Source organism: Rousettus aegyptiacus, unplaced genomic scaffold (genome assembly GCF_014176215.1).
Source record: "Rousettus aegyptiacus isolate mRouAeg1 unplaced genomic scaffold, mRouAeg1.p scaffold_m13_p_8, whole genome shotgun sequence".
NCBI lineage: Eukaryota > Metazoa > Chordata > Mammalia > Chiroptera > Pteropodidae > Rousettus > Rousettus aegyptiacus.
The window spans coordinates 9,047,930-9,066,451 of record NW_023416311.1 but is presented as its reverse complement, the minus strand read 5'-3'; the positions used below and the strand labels follow the sequence as shown (position 1 = coordinate 9,066,451).

General features: G+C 40.6%; 1 protein-coding gene across 9 annotated transcripts in view; it reads right to left on the bottom strand.

The window, feature by feature from the left end:
* GRIN2A (glutamate ionotropic receptor NMDA type subunit 2A) overlaps positions 1-18,522 on the bottom strand; it is a 522,696-nt gene that overhangs the window by 406,425 nt on the left and 97,749 nt on the right. Inside the window, exon 1 of one of the 9 annotated variants that reach the window (XM_036225807.1) lies at positions 2,229-2,260. The exons of the other annotated variants lie outside the window; for them this stretch is intronic. The gene's annotated coding sequence lies outside the window, so the exon portion shown is untranslated. Of the gene's footprint in view, positions 1-2,228; positions 2,261-18,522 lie in introns of those variants that run through there. 9 annotated transcript variants of the gene reach the window in all.

Sequence of the window (18,522 nt, the reverse complement as noted above, 5' to 3'; positions counted from 1 at the left end):
TATCTTGCTTGTCGCTCTCTAGTGCCTAGCACTGTGTCTGGCACATATTAACAGTCAATAAGAATTTGTTGAATGAATTAGTTATTGTAAAGCTGAAGGTTTTGTTGTTGTGTTCCTTTTTGTTAATTATGGTAAAATACACATACATTAAATTTGCCATTTGAACCATTTTTTAGTGCACAATTCAGTGGCATTAAATACATTCACACTGTCATGCAGCTGTCACCACTATTCATCTCTAAAACTTTCCATTATCCTAAACTGAAACTCTGTACCCATTAAACAATAAATCCCAGTATCTCCTCCTCTCTAGCCCCTGGCAATTACTGTTCTACTTTCTATCTGTGAATTTGACTACCTCATGTAAGTAGAATCATACAATATTTGTTCTCCTGTGGCTGGTTTATTTTACTTAGCATATCGTTGTCAAAGTTTATACATGTCGTAAATATGTCAGAATTTCATTCCTTCTTAAGGCCAGATAACATTCCATTTGTGAATGGACCACATCTTGCTTATCCATCCATCTGTCCGTGGACATCTGGTCCACTGCTTCCGTCTTTTGGGGATTGTGAATAATGCTGCAATGAGCATGAGTGTAGAATATCCGTCTGAGTTCCTGCTTTTGATTCTTTTACTTTTTTTTATTAAACTTTTTATTTTAAAAAAATCAAAAACTTTAGAAAAACTGTAACATGTCACAGTGAACTCCCATATACCCTGTACTTCTATATTTCATGTACATTAGAAAAAAATCTTTCTACCTTTTCTCAATTACTGGGAGGTGAGGAGGAATGGGTACAAGGGAGAGGAGTGAATGGTTGTATTTGAAGACAAGGAAGTTGTTTATGTTCTTGTGTAATATTTAAATGAGAAGTGTAGCCTAACGGGGGCAGCATGACTTTGGGGATGTTATAATTTCTCTGAGCCTCACTTTTCTGGACTAGAGGATGGGAATAACTATAGGAACTAATTTACAAGATCACCGAGAGAACTGAGATGATGTAGGTGCTGTTCTTATCACAGTGTCGTAAGTATTCAATAAATATTAGCCATTCTTATTACTAATAATAATTTAAGAAATGTGAGCTCAAAAGGAGCCAGGAGGCTTTGACTAGAGATAAATGGCAAAGATTTATTCAAGCGTCTTAGGGTGTGCAAACCAGAAACGCAACAAGGCAATCAATTTCCACAAGTGTTCTGAAGGAGAAAGAGAACCTTGAGAGTTTTACAGCAAAAAGTACATTCTTGAGAATAATCAGTCCTGCGTTTTTAGCTTCTGGATTGGTCCAAAATGGTAATCTTTCAGATGTCCGGTGGTACGGATAATGGAATATTCTTTCCTGAGTTGTTCGGATGGTTATCTATGGAATTAACGTGCATCGAGGCATTGATGCACGACTGAAAAGTTCAAAAGTTAAAGTTCCCAGGCTAGTGAAAGGAAGCGTATAATAAGAGAAATTGTAACCTTTGAAGGTCACAAGTGGCATTTTGGGACTGGAACACGGGTTTGGACGGTGGAAGGAGAGTATGAGAGACCTGAATAATTTGCTTGGGATCTTTCAACACACTCTTGGCATTTTACCAGGCAATGTGTCTTTAAATCATATCTTGATAGGATTTAGAGAGTCAGCTAGGACAAAAATAACACATTTATAGCACAGAGGTCCTAAATACAGCATAGTTTCGCTATAGAACATGAGAACAATCAAAAATCAGTAAGCATCAATTCCCTCCTTCATGTGAGCAAGCATCCTGGAATCCTGAGTTTGTTTTCACCTAGTCGACAATTTCAAGGGATCCAAAAGTCATCCAAGGCCACCAAGAGTGTAAAACATCTCTTGAAATCCACATTAATTAGTCAGACTCACCCAGAGTGGATGACTGAATTAAGTACGACAGACAGTTAAGCAAATTGAGTTTGCAAACAAGTACGAGAACAATTTGCCAATAGCTTCACAGATAAAGGTCAATTGAATTAACCAACATTTATTCGGGTACATTTTGCCTTTGTTTACATGTCCACTAATCGACCATTCATGCTATAAATATTAACTGAATGCCTACTGTGTGCCAAACACTGGGTGCCTTATGCGCATCTCAGTAAATCTTCCCAGCAACCCTACGACACTGATATTATTATTACCATTTTACAGATGAGCAACCTAAGTTTCAGAGAGATAACTATATTTTCTGAACTGAAAATTGGTAGACCCCATTGTACTTACAAGAACAACGACACAGGACATTTGTCATCCAGACAGTCTCAGGAAAATCTAGAATATGTAAAATGCACTAATATCAAAGAGAGTTCATTTTCAAAAGGCAAGGGCACTAACACATTTGAATCGCTAAATCCTCCAAACACACTGCAGCGAGGTGGCATCATTCATCTCAAGCAAAGAAAGCATCGGAGCCAGAGAGGTTGGTTGGTTCATTCATTCATTCATCCATCCATCCATCCAACAAATATTGAATACTCCAGATAAGCCGTGCATTGTCCAGGGTGCTAGGGATATAGTGGTGAACTTGGAAAATTAAGCCCCTCATTCATGAAACTCAGTTTTGTATCTCAACCCTCTCCACCCCAGGCTTCCTGTTCTTAACTTCCTCTCCCCGCAAAGCAAGCCACTCAACTGGCTCCATATTGCAAAGGGTACATATTGCTAAGGGTGGGAATGTGTCCTTCCCTACTTGCCCCCCCACCTCACTTTCAAGTGCGGAACCTTAGATTTATGATTAATACATGTACTACTTCCAAGAATTTGACAGCCCATCACTTCTCTACCACCCTGGAGGAATTTAACCAACTTCTTGGAAACTTAACTCAGAGCCCGAGTGCCTGACCTTTATGGTTTGAAGAGTCCAAACCCTCATGCGGGCCTACAGGGCATGCCGTGTCCTCCTCCCCTGGGCTGAGTAGAAGTGACTAATAAACCACTGTCTAATTCATCTGTCCAGTGTTGTATGTGGTGTGTTTGGGCAATCTCATACTATTTAGGGCAGGAGATCCTCCCTCACTGATGGGTGAATAGAAAGCAGTCAGAATACCCCTCCCTTTCCTGAGAAGGTATTTTTGAGGATTACATGAAATATATTCACAAAAGTGCTTTCTAAATCTCAACAAGAGAATATAAGTATTGCTGTTGATTTTGCTAATTTTCTGGCAACTGAGAAAGAAACCTCAGACTATTACGGCTAACTGGTGAGTGAACACCTTGCCCAACTTAATTATTCATACCCAGTGTCTTTGGTGGTTAGAATTACATCATGTATCATGTTCTCTACATGTTTTATCACTCCACAATGAATCATAAACACATTTTCATGCTACTTAACCCCTGTAAGAGCTCTACGATCTTCTAATGCATAACGATGTCATAATTAATTTAACTAATTTCCTATCTGATCTTCATTTCCAGGTCTTCAACACCGTCTAAATGCTGCTGATTCATGAGTTTATGTCTCTAGCCTGTTTGTCTTTAAGTGTGAGGTTTGTATACCCGACTCTGCCTGTGCGACCTCTCCACTCTGACACTCCATGGTCACCATGGACTTAAAGAGCCTCAAACAAAACCCAGCTTCTTGTGTCCACCTTTGGGCCAGCTTTTTCAACCTCCTGTTCCCTTGTTAATACATTAAATGAAACTCTCACACACGTTCACTATGCATTTGTATGAGAACTATGCTTTTTAACATTTTGAGAAACACATTTTAACAATTATCATAGAGATATGGTAGTTACCACCTTCCTATATATTACTTTTTGTACTTCCCAGACTGTTTCTGGGAAAGAAGGAGTTACAACAGCCCATGAACCAGTCCCTAGCCAGGAAATACCTGGAAATGAATGACCTCCACCAGACTTTCTGGAAAACAGGCTAAAGACTTTTACAAGCAAAGAAAAACCAGGAACATCATCTCTCTCAAATGCTTTTAGCAGGATGTACCTGGCCTGTCTAGATTACTTAATGTGGATAACCTGTGATTTGTGGGGAATAATTGACTATAGAACAGGAAGTAATCAGGCAGGCATTTCTATCTATGTAATTAATGAAGGATAAAAATGGGAAACCATAAAGTCAAAATTGCTTCCTCTGAGGACCATGGTCCATACTCAACATTGGGGACTCGTTGATTATTCCAGAACAAACTCAGAACAATTAGGAAGCAGTAGCTGACAGATTTGGGCTCTTCCATAAGGGAATGCAATGTCCGTGCCTGTGTCTTGCTTATAATTTTTAATCACCAGTTAATATTAGTATTAATTACATGTATGATTCACATGAGTCAGATCTGACATATCAACTCTTTATGCTAACACAAAGTTCTTAAGGAAACTTCACTAAAGAAAAATTACATGAAATTTTGAAAGTAAAACTTTTGAGATTGAAATTGACTCTTTGGAAATGGAAATTTTGAACATGAAAGGAAAGGTATGCACCCTTAAAATTCTGACACATGTTGTCAAGTTGTCCTTCCTTGCCCACTTTCAGTGACACCAACAGAGCATGAGTGTGTCCCCTTCACGCACATAAGCTCTGGGCTCAGTATCACCTTTGCCACTGTGATCAGTGGAAAACAAAAACATCTCCTTCTGGAACAGGAGTGACTGAAAAGTCTGGGAGAGAAAAGTCAACCAAACACCTGCAAACTAAGATGCCACCTCTTTGGAGGGGGTCAGAAGAACAACGCATCAACTGTCTATCAGCCATGTTGCCCCTAGGTCTGGCCTTCCCAAAGCACCTAACTCTGGGCACCTGCCAATTTCCCATCTCAGTCATACCCGGCCCACAGCTCTTGGAGAAATCATACCTTCGACAAGAATGGAAGTCACCTTTGGGCCAAGTGGAAGAATACCACATGCTACATATGCAAGAGCACTAGACGAGGAGTTGGAACCCTGTCTTTTGCCCTCTTTAGCACATTATTTCACAATTCCAGTGACTACAGGTCGGAAATAAAATGAATTTCAGAGACACCCCCTGCCAACTCTCCAATTTTTTTTTTAACCACATACTATAACATAAACACAGAGTAGGAGGGAAACCACAAGACAGAAAAATGATAGACAGCCACGACTGTATCCCAGTTCACTCTCTTCTTGCTCCACCCCTCTCCATCTCTAGGCTCCTTTTTTTAGGCACCCGCTATTATCAGGACTGGGTTATCTACCACTCACAACTCTGAACCGCGGGGATACACAATTTTTTAAAATAAATGAACAGAACTAAATAACTAAGGACCCAGGACCTGAATGTATTTTTGTCACTAAGGTGGTTTACATTTAAAGAGGCACCTTCAAAGATGGCAACACAGACCCAATGGAATGAATTAACAAGGGTGGAATTTCAGATGGTCGTCTAATGCAACGGACTGAATGTTTATTCGCACTCTACCCTGACCCCAATTCACATATATAGATCCTAACCCCCAATGTGATGGTATTATGAAGTTAGACCTTTGGGAGGAGATTAGGTCATGAGGGCAGAACCCTTATAAATAGGATTAGTGCCCGCATAAAAGAGACCCCAGAGAGCTCCCTTTCCCTTTTCTAACATCTGTGGAAATAGCAAGAAAAAACTATCTATGAAACAGAAAGAGGGTCCTCACCAGACACGAAATCTGCCAGCACCTTGATCTTGGACTCCCCCACCTCCAGAACCATGAGAAAGTAATGTTTGTTGTTCAAACTACCCAGTCTATGGTATTTTTGTTATATCAAGCCAAACAGACTAAGACATCTAATTTAGACTTGTTGAGCATCTACCAAGTGCCAGACAAGATGTTATGATACAAGAGTATACAAGTTTTCTCTCTCAAAGAAGGGAACAGATAAGTAAGCAGACTGTTGCTTAGCAGAATGGTGTTAAGATGATGCCGTGAAAACATTCCTTGGACACCTACCTTCCAGGGGAGGGAGACAGCCACCAGGAAAGCCTTCCTCTGTGCCTGGCGAATTATGTCTAGGCCTAGTACAGTATCTAGCACACAGCAGTCGCTCTGTAAATATTGACTACGTAATGGAACAAGCTGGTACAAGCCCTGGGTCTTTAGGAACCGTGGATCTGCCTCTTTCGGCACTGCCTCACAGTCTCGCCAGAGGGCGCTCCATTAGCCTGAGAGGGGCTGCCAATGTGCTAGCTTTGTTCAGTCTGCTGTGGTCTCTTCTTCAGTAATTAACATCCTGTTTTCACAGCGGTAGGCTTTGACTCTCAGCAATTAGCCATAGAGTTTTGCACAAAATAAACAGGGATTGCAATAGGGCCCGAGTCAGGCACTAAATGTTATAGGGTACGATTTTGAAAGCTTGAGGACTGAAGGTTGGGTGACTTGGGTTGTGCTCCAGGCCTGGCCAGAACTTCCTAGTACAATTCTAAAAGAAGCTAAAAAGGTAAAGACATTGGCCAGTGACCACCCCCTAATTGTGTTCATCAGAGTTAGTAAATTACCCCCATGGGCCCAGAGGACCAATGCTGATCCAACTAGCAGCAGCCTTACATCCAAGAACAAATCGCGCACATTAAAAAGGGCATGATTGAGTACTGTCAGCTAAGCAGAGGAGGAAAGGAATGGAGTTGTAGGCAAAGCGAGCGAAGGCTCAGAGACGTGAAAAGCAGGAAATACTCATGGAACTGGGCAGTACTTTCAGGTGTGTGTGTGCGTGTGTGTGTGTGTGCCCACTTTTCATGCTCCAGTAAAAGCAGAATTCCCCAGTTGGCACAGTGGGCACAGTACCTAGGGCCCATGATACTATAAGTACCAATGTGTTAACTTTATTTTTCAATCAGAGGAAACAAGTAAGTATGACAATAATAAATATTCCAGCTTGGGTTTTTATTCGCCTTTACACCAACACAGCTGTAAAATATGGTTTTTTAAGCCCATAACAGCACAAGTACCTAGATAGAGTCCATAAACTCATACAGGGGCCGTAGCCCAGGTGTCTCGAACAGCACACGAGTTGGCACTCAATAATTTGCTGAACGAATGAGTGAACTGTTAGTGGTCCTGTGTGACTGGAACGCAGGACAAGTGTTGGATGGACATGAGCCCAGAGTGTAGATGATCTTGATTTCTGGTTAAAGAGCCTGGACATTATCTTAAGGGAGACAGGGAGTCATGAGAGGTGAGTGGCATTCAGGCTGGAGTTCTGAAAAGCCCCCTCCGGCTGTTCTGGAAAAAGGTAGAGGCTGGAGGCAAGGCAACCACTGATGTGGAAGGAAGGCGCTCTAGGAGCGCGAGGCCCTTCTGGTGAGACGTCACCCCAGCCAGCGCAGCACTTAACCCTCTACCAGCATTTGGACAGTTTGAGGTAGTAAGTTCCCATGGCATCAGATAACCTTGAATCATATGATCAGAAAGGCCCTCCCTTTTCATTCATCTCCCAATGCTACTCATTACATTAAGGAAAAAGTCTGTTTGGTGATAGTCTGTCTTTAAATCCTCTCTAATCCTGACTAATATCCCTTTGTAACATTAGGAACAGAACCAAGGTCTTCGGGGACAACTGTTTCTGGTTATTATTTGATAACACTATTTTTGTTTTCATTGTATTTATTTGCAGAGTTGTCTTTTGATTACAGGGAGCAATCTTGGATTTTCCATTTATCAGAGTGCTATCAAGTTTCTTGCCAAAAGAATTATCTAAGTAAATAAAAGGGCAAGTCAACTGAAAACAACATTCGGAAAGCAATTGTGGAGATTGTAGACAGATATGACTAAAATAAAAATCAAGGTGGTACTCAAATGGCTGGAGTTTGGAAAACATTGTTCTTTGTGAAAGGTAGAATCCGATGTATTGTCCTACGGTGTCCCTCATTCTCTGCCTTACCAATTATTCCAGAAATGCCTTCTCTGCAGAGAGAACTGTAGGCCTTAGAGCAGAAAGCAGGCACTTCCAGGGAGGCCCCTGGCACAGCCTCTGGATTCCAGGAAGAGGAAGATCTGCCCTCCTAATCCTGCCTCTCCGTCTTCTATGGTACAACAGTGAGCGTAGCAGACCAGGACAGTGTCAAGAACTGTGACGGGTCAGAGATTTTAGCCATCTTGCATGCTAGCAGGTTTGCCTACCACAGTTGGATGGATGTTGGTAAAAGACATCAGACCTCTGGGTCAGAACAAAAGGATAGTTTATTACTCACAGCGGTAGCCAGAGTGTCAGCATTTGGGGTGGTGGTTCCCCTGACCCAAACTCCCACAGGGCAGCATGAAGAGCTTCAAATAACAACTGCACACTCAGTGGGGTACAATACAGGCGAAGACCCCAGTGCTTAGGAGACCCAAATCTTTTATAATGGGCTGTAAGCAAGCTGGTCCTTTGCTCCAGAGAGAGAAAATTATCTTCATTATGTTGGAGAGTGTGCCTGCCCTCTGACCTGAAAGGAGACACCACCTCTGTCTTCTAAAGTTGTTCATTATACAAATATCCTTGAAAAGTCCAGAATAAAAGGAAGAGAATGCCTTGCTTCATAAGGTGTGAACAAGAAGCCCATAGAGAACCATTTCCCAGAAGCCAGTGACTCATGCTTCCCCATGGTTTGAACTGCCTTCCAAGGGCAGCACTGTGTAGGCACACTGGGGAGTTTGTAGCCAGATACGCATAGTCAACATTACTTAACACTTTCCAGGTATTTCAGGTGCATTGTCTCATTGTATTAGCTCCTTCAAGTCAATATTTTCCCCAACTTATAGATGAAGAAGCTAAGGCTCAAGTATAGTGAATACATCGTCCAAGATCACCCAATTAGAAGTTGGGAGGGTCGGGATCTGAACACTAGCTGGTCTGACTTCAGATTACTGGTATCCCTCTCTATGGCAACATTTACCCAATTAGAGTGAGATAGCTAGGAATACCTGTACTTGCTTTTCGCCTACCACACTCTCTCCTGCACTACATTTGCAAAGGCAAGACTGGTCCAAAGAAAGGCTGTGCTGCATTCCAGCTGGGCCCTGGGCCAACCCAGGGGGTGATCCAGTAGTCTATACCATCTCCTCGTGGACTCTGGCTCCTAGGTCAAGGTTCTAGGAGAGCCATGACCACTGTTACAACCCCTGGATCCAGGGATGGCTTTTCTTGGCTCAAGAGCAAGAAAAAGACCCGGCTGGGAGCTGGGCAATAAGGTCAAAACTGGGGGCAGGCAGAGAAGCTGGGTGCATGGTCACCTTAGCATCTGAGTGAGTAAATAAGGCTGACTCAATGAATCATAAACAAAAATGCTTAAGTAAGGGAACAAGGAATAAGATTAATGATAACAAAGTTTCACAAAATCACTAAACATTAATTATGATTGTTTGTTCTCTTAATATTCATTTTCTTTCCCAGAAATATCAATTCCACTTCACAAACGAAGAAATTGCTTACCTGAAACAGAGCCTGAGGGGACAGAACAAGCTGGCAACAGAACCTGGGTCCTCCCACCCCCGACCTGAAGCACTTTCTAACACACTACACTACGTGTCATAGAGAGCCCTGAATACATATCATTGATGGCAGGAAGTATGTCCACAAATCAATGGCAACACCTTACATGGGATACACTATCATCGTTTCATCTCTCAGGTAATCACCGCATCAGCCCATCCTGCTCTGCCCCATAGTGGTTTTTACAACCAACGCTTGATACTCTGAGGACTTGCTTGCATCCCCCAGGCAAGAATGGCTATATCTTCCAGGAAATCTCAGAAGCATAAACCATCACTAAGGAGCTGAATATCATGGCTTCACCAACTTGGGGCTTCCTTTCTGCCACCACCAGACAGCTGGAGCCCAATGAGACAAGCTTTACAGTTAGTACTTAAGGTATTACATGTAAATAGAATTACTCTTAAAGCTTCGGTTAGAGATCATTCTTCTGCACTATCTCTAATTAGGTCCAGCCCAGACAGCATTGCTTCACCTCCAGTAAATGGAGACATCACAAGTTCCCTTAGGCATTAGATGGTATGCGTGAGCTACATTTAGGACCAGGTTAGACCCACCCACCACCACCCCCTCTGCAAAAAAAAAAAAAAAAAAACAACAACAACAACTTCCTTTATTACATAGCAATCTGCTCATACTATAAGCACCGTGCAGAGCCTGAGACTGCATGAAAGACCAGTGATCACATCTCCCCAACTGCACAATCACCGCAGAGCACAGGTTCCTGACTGCAGGGTGGAATGCCCCACGCTCCCACACTATTTTAAATTCTCTCCTTCCTTTCTCCTTCCCTCTCTTCCCCTGAGTGAATAGAGATGAATTTATATATGTCATTTGCATCTAGGATGTGACTTCACCCTAGTCAACAGAGCATGGTGTTCGGAGCAGTCAGCTCTAGGTTCAAATCCCAACTCTTCTTCCTAGCTGTGAGGACTTAGAAAAGTAACTTTGCCTCCCTCTATAACTCTCTTATTCCCTTGTTCCTGTTTACCTTGGGCTATAAAACTCTGTTACTTTGTACTGTTCTTTGGAATTCTTTTCTGTTTTCTAGAATGAATACTTCCTGATTTATGAATCACTAATAAATGCTAACTAGATCTGGATATTAAGTGTCTGTAAAATTTTCTTTATTATATACAATTTATTTTGTTTTCTTTAATTCTTTAATGTCACCACATATTTGACCCCTTTTACACCAGAAATTTTCTTTTAACAATAATAAATACTACTAATAATATTTTCAAGTCCAAAGAATGGAAAGTTATTTTCTAGAGGCTCCAGTTGCTTTTGTAGGGACTTAGAGTGTTAACCCAAAATACGCCACTTCAGCATACTGATTTTGAATTAAAGGTACTAGAGAAACACTCGAGTATAAGAAAAAAAATTCTGACCCTCCTATGTACCTCTGAAAGCAGAAGATAAATCATCCGGGCGAAAGATGTCTTCCCTGTACCAGGAAGGGAGACAGCATCCTTTTCACCAGAGATAGAGTATTTAGGGCCAAGAAGGTTTTATAAACAAATCTTGTTGCTTCAGCTCTATTTCACTAACCCTTGTCGAAACCCCTTTGTCTTTTCGATTCTTCACAAATTGTTTCTTTGTCTAAAAGGCATAAAAGCTTCCTGCTTTGGTTACTTCTTTAGCATCATATCTTTGTGGGGCTCCCATACTAATGTACTACGTAATTAAATGTTCTTCTCCTGTTAATCTGTCTTTGTTATTATCTTCACCAAGAATCTAGTAGGGTGAAAGGAAATTCTTTTTTCTCCTCAACACTTTCTGCAAATAGGGAAAAGTAAGTGGAGTCCCTCTTCTGCCTTTTTCAGTTCTCTCAGTGAGTGGGTTTGAATCCTACCTCTGTCACTCACTTGCTTGGAGATCTCACTCTCCGCCAAGGCCTCTTTGTCTTGGGGTTAAAGCAGGCCTTCTCTCAATTTACCTGGCAGTCTCTAGTCTGAGCAGTCTGCTCCCCACACCCCTGTGTCAAGTCTTCCCGCCTTGGGCAATTTTTCACTGTTTACATTGCATCTGGTTGCCTAGGTGTGGAGAGGACTGGGAACCCCTGAGGCCACAGGATGAGAGATGAAGAAAAGAGGCCTCTTATCCAGACGGGGGAACCATCTACACAACAGTCAGACCCTGCAGGAGGCCGGAAGCAGTGTCCCCCCAAACACCTGGGCCTCATTATGCTAAAAATGCCTCTTTCTTTTCTCCTCCTGCATTCTAAAACATTTCCTGTTACCTTGGAAGATGCAGACTCGAGAAACTGGGAGAGGGCTGAGTGGAAAAGGGGTATGGAGCTGTCTGCCCTATTCTAACCACAACTCCTGGCACATACAGCAGTGGCTGCCTTTAACAGATTGGCACTTTGAGCCAGCCATTGACACTAAGAACCTTCATGTGTTCAGCCTTCCCAGTTATCCTTTGAAATTGGTTCCATTCTTATTCCATTTTTTTATGAATGAGGCAAGTAAGGCTCACAGTGGTTAAATGACATGCTCCTGATCGGAGTTAAATGAGCATCAGGCCCAGTACTCAAAACTAGGCTGCCTGAGGCCAAACCTTATACTTCATCAAAGCATAATTCTCAAACATTTCTTTTTAAAAATTCTCATTCAACTAGATATTATGCACGTGTCCAAGTCTTGTTTAACTCTTTTATGAGGGAAGCAAAATAATGACAAAGCTACGTTATCACAGCTTATTAGTATTACAGAACTGTAAGATGCCTGGCCCTTTGCTCTTGGTCCTCTCAAGGAATCTGCAGCTGGCCCTTTTCAAGGGCTTTCCTGTGATCCCTTTGCCCTACTGCTCCTAAGTCTGGTGAGGACCAAGAAGTAGAACTATCTCGCCAGGTAATAATGAAGTCTGACACAGCCAAAGCTGTGAGCTCCCTTCCAGCTCTCAAGGATGTAACTCATCATGCAAACAGACAACGGGGAAACATATTATGTACCAAATATCTTCACCCTTTCACTTTGGCCACTCTTGTATTTATTTCAAATGTCTTTTTCTCACTGCCTTTCTCTATTAACCTCAGCTTCTACTGGAAAGTCAAATGCCTCCAAGGAAAGTCATCGCATTTAGAGGCAAACGGGCAGAAAATCTGCTACAGGCTCATTGGGAAATGTACCATAAGCAAAAAGTCTTCTGTTCAAAAGGGCCCCTGGGGTCCTGACCTTGTTTTCTGGGAAGGAAACTGAGATAAGGTTGGGGGAGAACTTACTTCTACGTCTCTATTTCTCCCCTTGTTGATGTTTGCATTTTTCCCTTGAAATTTATTTCCCTAGAATAATTTTAACTGTCATGGTAAAACATTTAGAACTTAATCCCAGTATTTCCTTTGATTTAGAAAGTGAGTCTTTGCACAGGGCAATAATATCTTGTAATAATGCTCACAGTAAGGAAAGATATTCGCCTACGTATAGCAGAAAATTCAAATAACAGTGGCTCATTCGAGCAAAACGAAAGGATATTTCTCTTTCCAAAAGAAAAAAAAAAAAATGCAGGCACTTTTGATGGTTCTGCTTAGCAAAGCTCTCGGGAATCCAGGAGCCTTTCCTGTCATTGTTTTCATCTCAAAGGTGGTGTCTTTGTTCCCATGGTCCAAGCTCTACATTTCAACCAGCAGAAAGGGAAAAATGACAAAAGGAAGAAACACGCCTTACTTTGTAAGGCATAACCTAGAAGCTGTCCACAGCTCTTCCTGTCACAGCTCATTGGACAAAATGAAGTAAAATGGAAACACCTCATCCCAAAGGAGGCTGGGAAATATAGTTTTCATCCTGAGCAGCCTGTCCAGCCAAAAAAAAATTAAAAAATTGGTGGATTTCTTTATACAGAAGAAGAGAATGGCTTTTAGAGAATGACAAGCAGTTGATGCCATGACCAGAGAATATTTTATAATATCCAGACCCAACTGGCAGATTTTATTTGCCAGGGGCTTCTGTAAGAGAAATTTACCCAAGAATAAGATGTTAAATACTTGGAATTCTTTCCATTGAATTATATAACAAGTGAAAAAGGTGAGTTCCCTTTGTGTGTGTGTACATATCTGTTTATCTATTTAAATGTATGTATTTACTTGCCCTGGAATTTTCTGAAAAGGATCCTCAGGAGCCTGTTAAAAATTGTTAACTTTGGAGAGTGGAAACAGGCTACAAAGAGTAGGGAGGTTTTACATTTCTTTTTATTCTCTTCTATACTGTTAAATATACTTACCATGTATATGTATTTCCTTCATAATGATGAGAACTAGTTAATAAAAATAAGTGAGCTTCTGGCTTTGATTCAGAAGCATACAATTCAAAGTTGGAAAGGAAGTTAGAGGAAATTCAAGTCAAGATATACTATCGAATGGGAGGAAAAGCAGATTCATTGAAGATTCTTTTGACTGCTATGATCCTATTTGGGTTTGTTAATTATATGTAGGATATAAATATACATATGTAGGTGTGTATACAGATATAGCTACATAAAAAGAGAACAAATTGGAGAAGTACACATCAAATTGTGCATTGTACTTATCTCTAGAGGTTAGGGATGTGGAGGAGTTTCCTTTCCTATTTTATGTATTTCTGTAATGATTTCATTATTATATTGACTCATACCTTAATAAGCAGAAAAAAAAAACAACATAGATAAAAATGGAAAGATTGCAAGCATTTTTTAATTCCTCTGCAACAGTTCTAGCATCCAGGCTTTGATGAAATAATTTCAATAAAGGAGGATTCATTCACTCATTGCAAAAGAATGTATGAATTGTGGTCCACTGTGCTGTGCCCCAGTAATACAAAGATGAAATAAACCGGAAAAGGTGGATGTATAGAAGCTCCAGTAATGAAACAAGGGTAAGGATGGAAGAGCAGGTGGGCAAGGAGGAGGAGAGTGAAGAGGAGAGCACTATTAGGATGGATCACACCTGTCTTGCCCATGGTTGTATCCCCAGCTCCTAGACTAGTGGTTGGCACATATTAGGTGCTCACTGAATATCTGTGGAACAAATGAGTAGCAGAGGAGCAAGAAACGGCAAATAATCTGACTTCCCAGATGGAATGGTCATTCTACTAGTAGTGTAAGGAAGAATCAGAGATAGGATAAACTAAGACGGGTGTGATGGTTAATTGGTGGTGGGGGTGGGGGTGGGGAATGCAGGACTGAATTTCTGAGAAGAGAAATGGAAAAGAGAAGGGGAACCTCTAATTCTTAGACTGCTCTTTCTTTTGGGGTATCTTCCTCCTTGTACTTTCCACTCATTGGTATTTTGCTATGTAAATAAGTGTTATGCTGGTGTGGTGATTAGAAAGTTAATGATAATTATCATCACTTCCTTTGGTTCTCTTACAATTAGTCTAGATGTGATATTTCATTTGGTATATACTCGATTCAATTATACTGAGCTGGCTCTGATGATGGAAAAATACAAAGGAGTTCATTGTTAATTATAACAGAATATTTACATAATTTCCAAACAGTCCCAATTTTAGTTCATCCTTTTAGAGTGAACCACAAAGGGTGATTTTGAGTTGCTTTATCATTTTCTTCCGCGATTTCTTTATATTGGAATTGTTACCTTTATAATAATACTTTGCAGGAAAGGGGACCAGGAAAAAAAAAACACCACAAATATTATTTCTTCTGTTGTTATCACTCCAAAAGTTTTGGGGTCATTTTGGAACGACTATAAAAGAAGAAAAACAATTCCAGGCTGCTGAAATGTGAAGAGGCCAAGTCTCCCCTCCCTTTGCCAGAATATTTCCATGAGAAATGGATGGGTTGCAAATCCTTTGCTTGCCTTTGGTACTTCTATAAATCTCTTAGAGGTAAGTAAGCCTCTTGACAGTTTTACATCCCAGAAATGTTTTTCAAAGTTCTGGGATTCACGCCTTTTGAAAAGCAGCAAGGTTCTGAGAAGATAACACTCTAAGGAATCTTCCTGTGTCCCTGTCACTGTGGGCACCTTTCTCTGAGCGAGCAGGGGAGGGAAGAGAAATTTTACTATCACTTTTCAGCCTGCCCAAGCAAGAAAGGTCAGTGTCTTTGCCATCTATCCAAATAAAAAAAATGTTCCTCTGTCCCTCAGTACACGGACATATTCCCACATGCTCACTACCATCTGGATGTGAATGGGATTCTCCACTTTGCATCTAAAGGTTGGATCCCTTGGACAAAGCCAGGGAAGATCTTGCCCTTGAGATTTTCTTAATTTGAACTGGGAGCCAGGAGTCCTAGATTGTGGTCTCAGCTCAACTGCGGCAGGATAGTTAGCCTAGGAATGTTCCCTCTGCTCTCCAGGATGCAGCTCTGGAATTATTGCTTTTAGTCCCTTGCAGCTCCAGAATTTCTCCCTTGTCCCTCATTCAGCCCTCTCTCTGTTTTGACTGCCAGCACTTTCTTGTTTTTTGTCATGTCCTTGAATTCTTTCTCACAGCATAAGACAAGAACCTGGTCACCAGAGCTCCAGTCAGGTCCCTCTATGGACTCCTGCCAAGCTCTCTGGCATCAGAACCACTGGGAAAAGACACTCAGGGGTTGCCTCTCATCAATTTCATCATCTATGCAGGGGAACGGGTTACTCTTTACCATTTACGTTACCACGAGATTCATTCCGATTTAGCTGGGCAGTGTGTCTGGTATCTTTTCCTCCCACTTCAGGGAGACCATGGATCAAATTCTCCACTGACATTAGTATCCTACAAACCTCTGCCGAGAATTTGATTAACGTCTGCCCCAAAGCACCACGGACAAATGGTGCAAAAAGTATGCCTTGGAGTGTTTAACAACTCTGAGGAATCCTCCTACTCTGGATAATGTCTTTTTTAATACACTGGAAAAATGAGAGCTTTATACCAAAAAAGATGGCAATTTTCCTTTCTTGTCCAAAACCCAAGATGGTAATTATTGGCCAAACGACTCAGAAAGAAAGTGACGGGTTGTATCATCCAGGTGAAGCCTGTAAAGCCAGCACTTGGTGATAAGTGAGCTGGTTAATGCTGTTATAAATATTCATTATGTTTCTGAAAAATTCAATCTAGGAAAAATATAGGTACCAAAAAAAAAAAAAAACTCCACAGTTTCTTTATTTCCTGTATCTTATCTCAGTTGAATGGTCTTTGTAAATAAAAAAGCATAAGTTGGCAAAAGGAATAAACTCCAATGTAAAGAGTATGTTCAGATGTATGCATCTTAAACAAAGATGAAGATTCAGAGGTGTTTTGGAATAGGGACCTTCTGGCCTCAGATGTCACTGAACAGTGATATTTGGAATAATGTAAAAGAAATACCAGATCTATAAGACTCAGAATTAATTAGCTTTGGCCGAAATTCATGCACTCAACAAGTATTTGTTGAGTATGTATTATGTTCAAGACATGGTACTTGGTGCTGGAGCAAAAACCAACATGATCCCTGTCCTCAAAGAAATTATTGTTGGAATATTACTTTGCCATAAAAAAATAAAATAAAATTTTATCATTTGGGAGAAAATGGATGTATGGACCTACAAGGAATTATGCTAAGTGAAATAAGTCAAACAGAGCAAAACAAATACCATATGATTTCACTTATATGTGGAATCTAAAAACAAAACAAAACAAAATAAACGAGCCAAATAGAAACCACAGATTCGTAGATATAGAAAACAGTTTGATAGTTGCCAGATAGGAGAAGGTTAGGGGGATGAATGAAAAGGGAGAAGGGATTAAGATGTGCAAATTACGAGTTATAACAGTCACGGGGATGTAAAATACAGCACAAGGAATATAGTCAATAAGATTGAAATAACTGGGTATGTTGTCAGGCGGGTACTAGACTTATTGGATGATCACTTCATAACATATAAATGTCTAATAAGCTATGTTGTACACCTGAAACTACTGTATTATTGTATGTCAACTATAATTTAAAATTAAAAAATTATTAAAATTATTGTCAACTAAGGGAGACAGTTATTTATTGGACATACGAACAAATGTTTCATCTCATATGTACTGAATTAAAGAGTCTCAGATAAATGGTTTTAACCCAAACAGAGACAGCAGAGGTGGCTCCCCTGAGAGAATGATGGTTGAGAAGGATGGGAGTTAGCCAGGCACATGGTGGGATGAAGGATGATTAGGAAGAACCAACTGGCATGTGCAAAAGTTGTGGCTGGAAGGCAGTGAAATAATTCTGTAATTTCTAAATTATGATACTATTATGGTGGATACATATCATTATACATTTGTCCAAACCCACGGAACGTACGACACCATGGGTGAAGCCCAATGTAAACTGTGGACCTTAGATAATTATGTCAATGTCAATGTATGCTCATGGTTTGTAACGTGTACAACTCAGGTGGGGAATGTTGATAAGGCGGGAGGCTGTGCATGTGTGTGGGCAGGGAGCATATCAGAAACATCTGTGTCTTCCACTCAATTCTGCTGGACCTAAATCTGCTCTAAAAATATTTATTTTTTTTTAAAAAAAAAAAAAGATATTTGTAGCTTCACAAGAAAAAATGAATGGGAGAGCAGGTGATACTTATTTAAAATGAAAGTTAGAAGGGTGTCTACAGCAGTCCAGGCAGGAGAGGGCCCGGAAAGTGGCCATGAAGATGGAGAGAAGAGACCTGATTAAAGGAGCTATTTAGAAGATAAAATTAACAGGACTGGGTCATGGATTGGTTATAGAGATGATGAAGAGGGAAATATCATAAGCAATGACATTCTTGAGCTGATTCAAATTGGTTCTCAGGAGCTGATAGTTACATTTTCAGAAATTGTGTAAGCTAATTGTTAACCATGGTCACAATTGGAAATGATAAAATTATAAAAATTATATATCGTATTTAAAAACAAAGGTAATACTCAAAATTTGTCATTGTCTAGTTACTTATGATACTATTATGGTGGATACATATCATTATACATTTGTCCAAACCCACGGAACGTACTACACCAAGGGTGAAGCACAATGTAAACTGTGGACCTTGGATAACTATGTCAATGTCAATGTAATCATTTCCCTATTATTTATGCCCTTGAGATTACTTATGTCTACTGTATCTATATGGTGAAAATGCTCTATAATGGGGTGCTACTGCCCATTTCTTACTA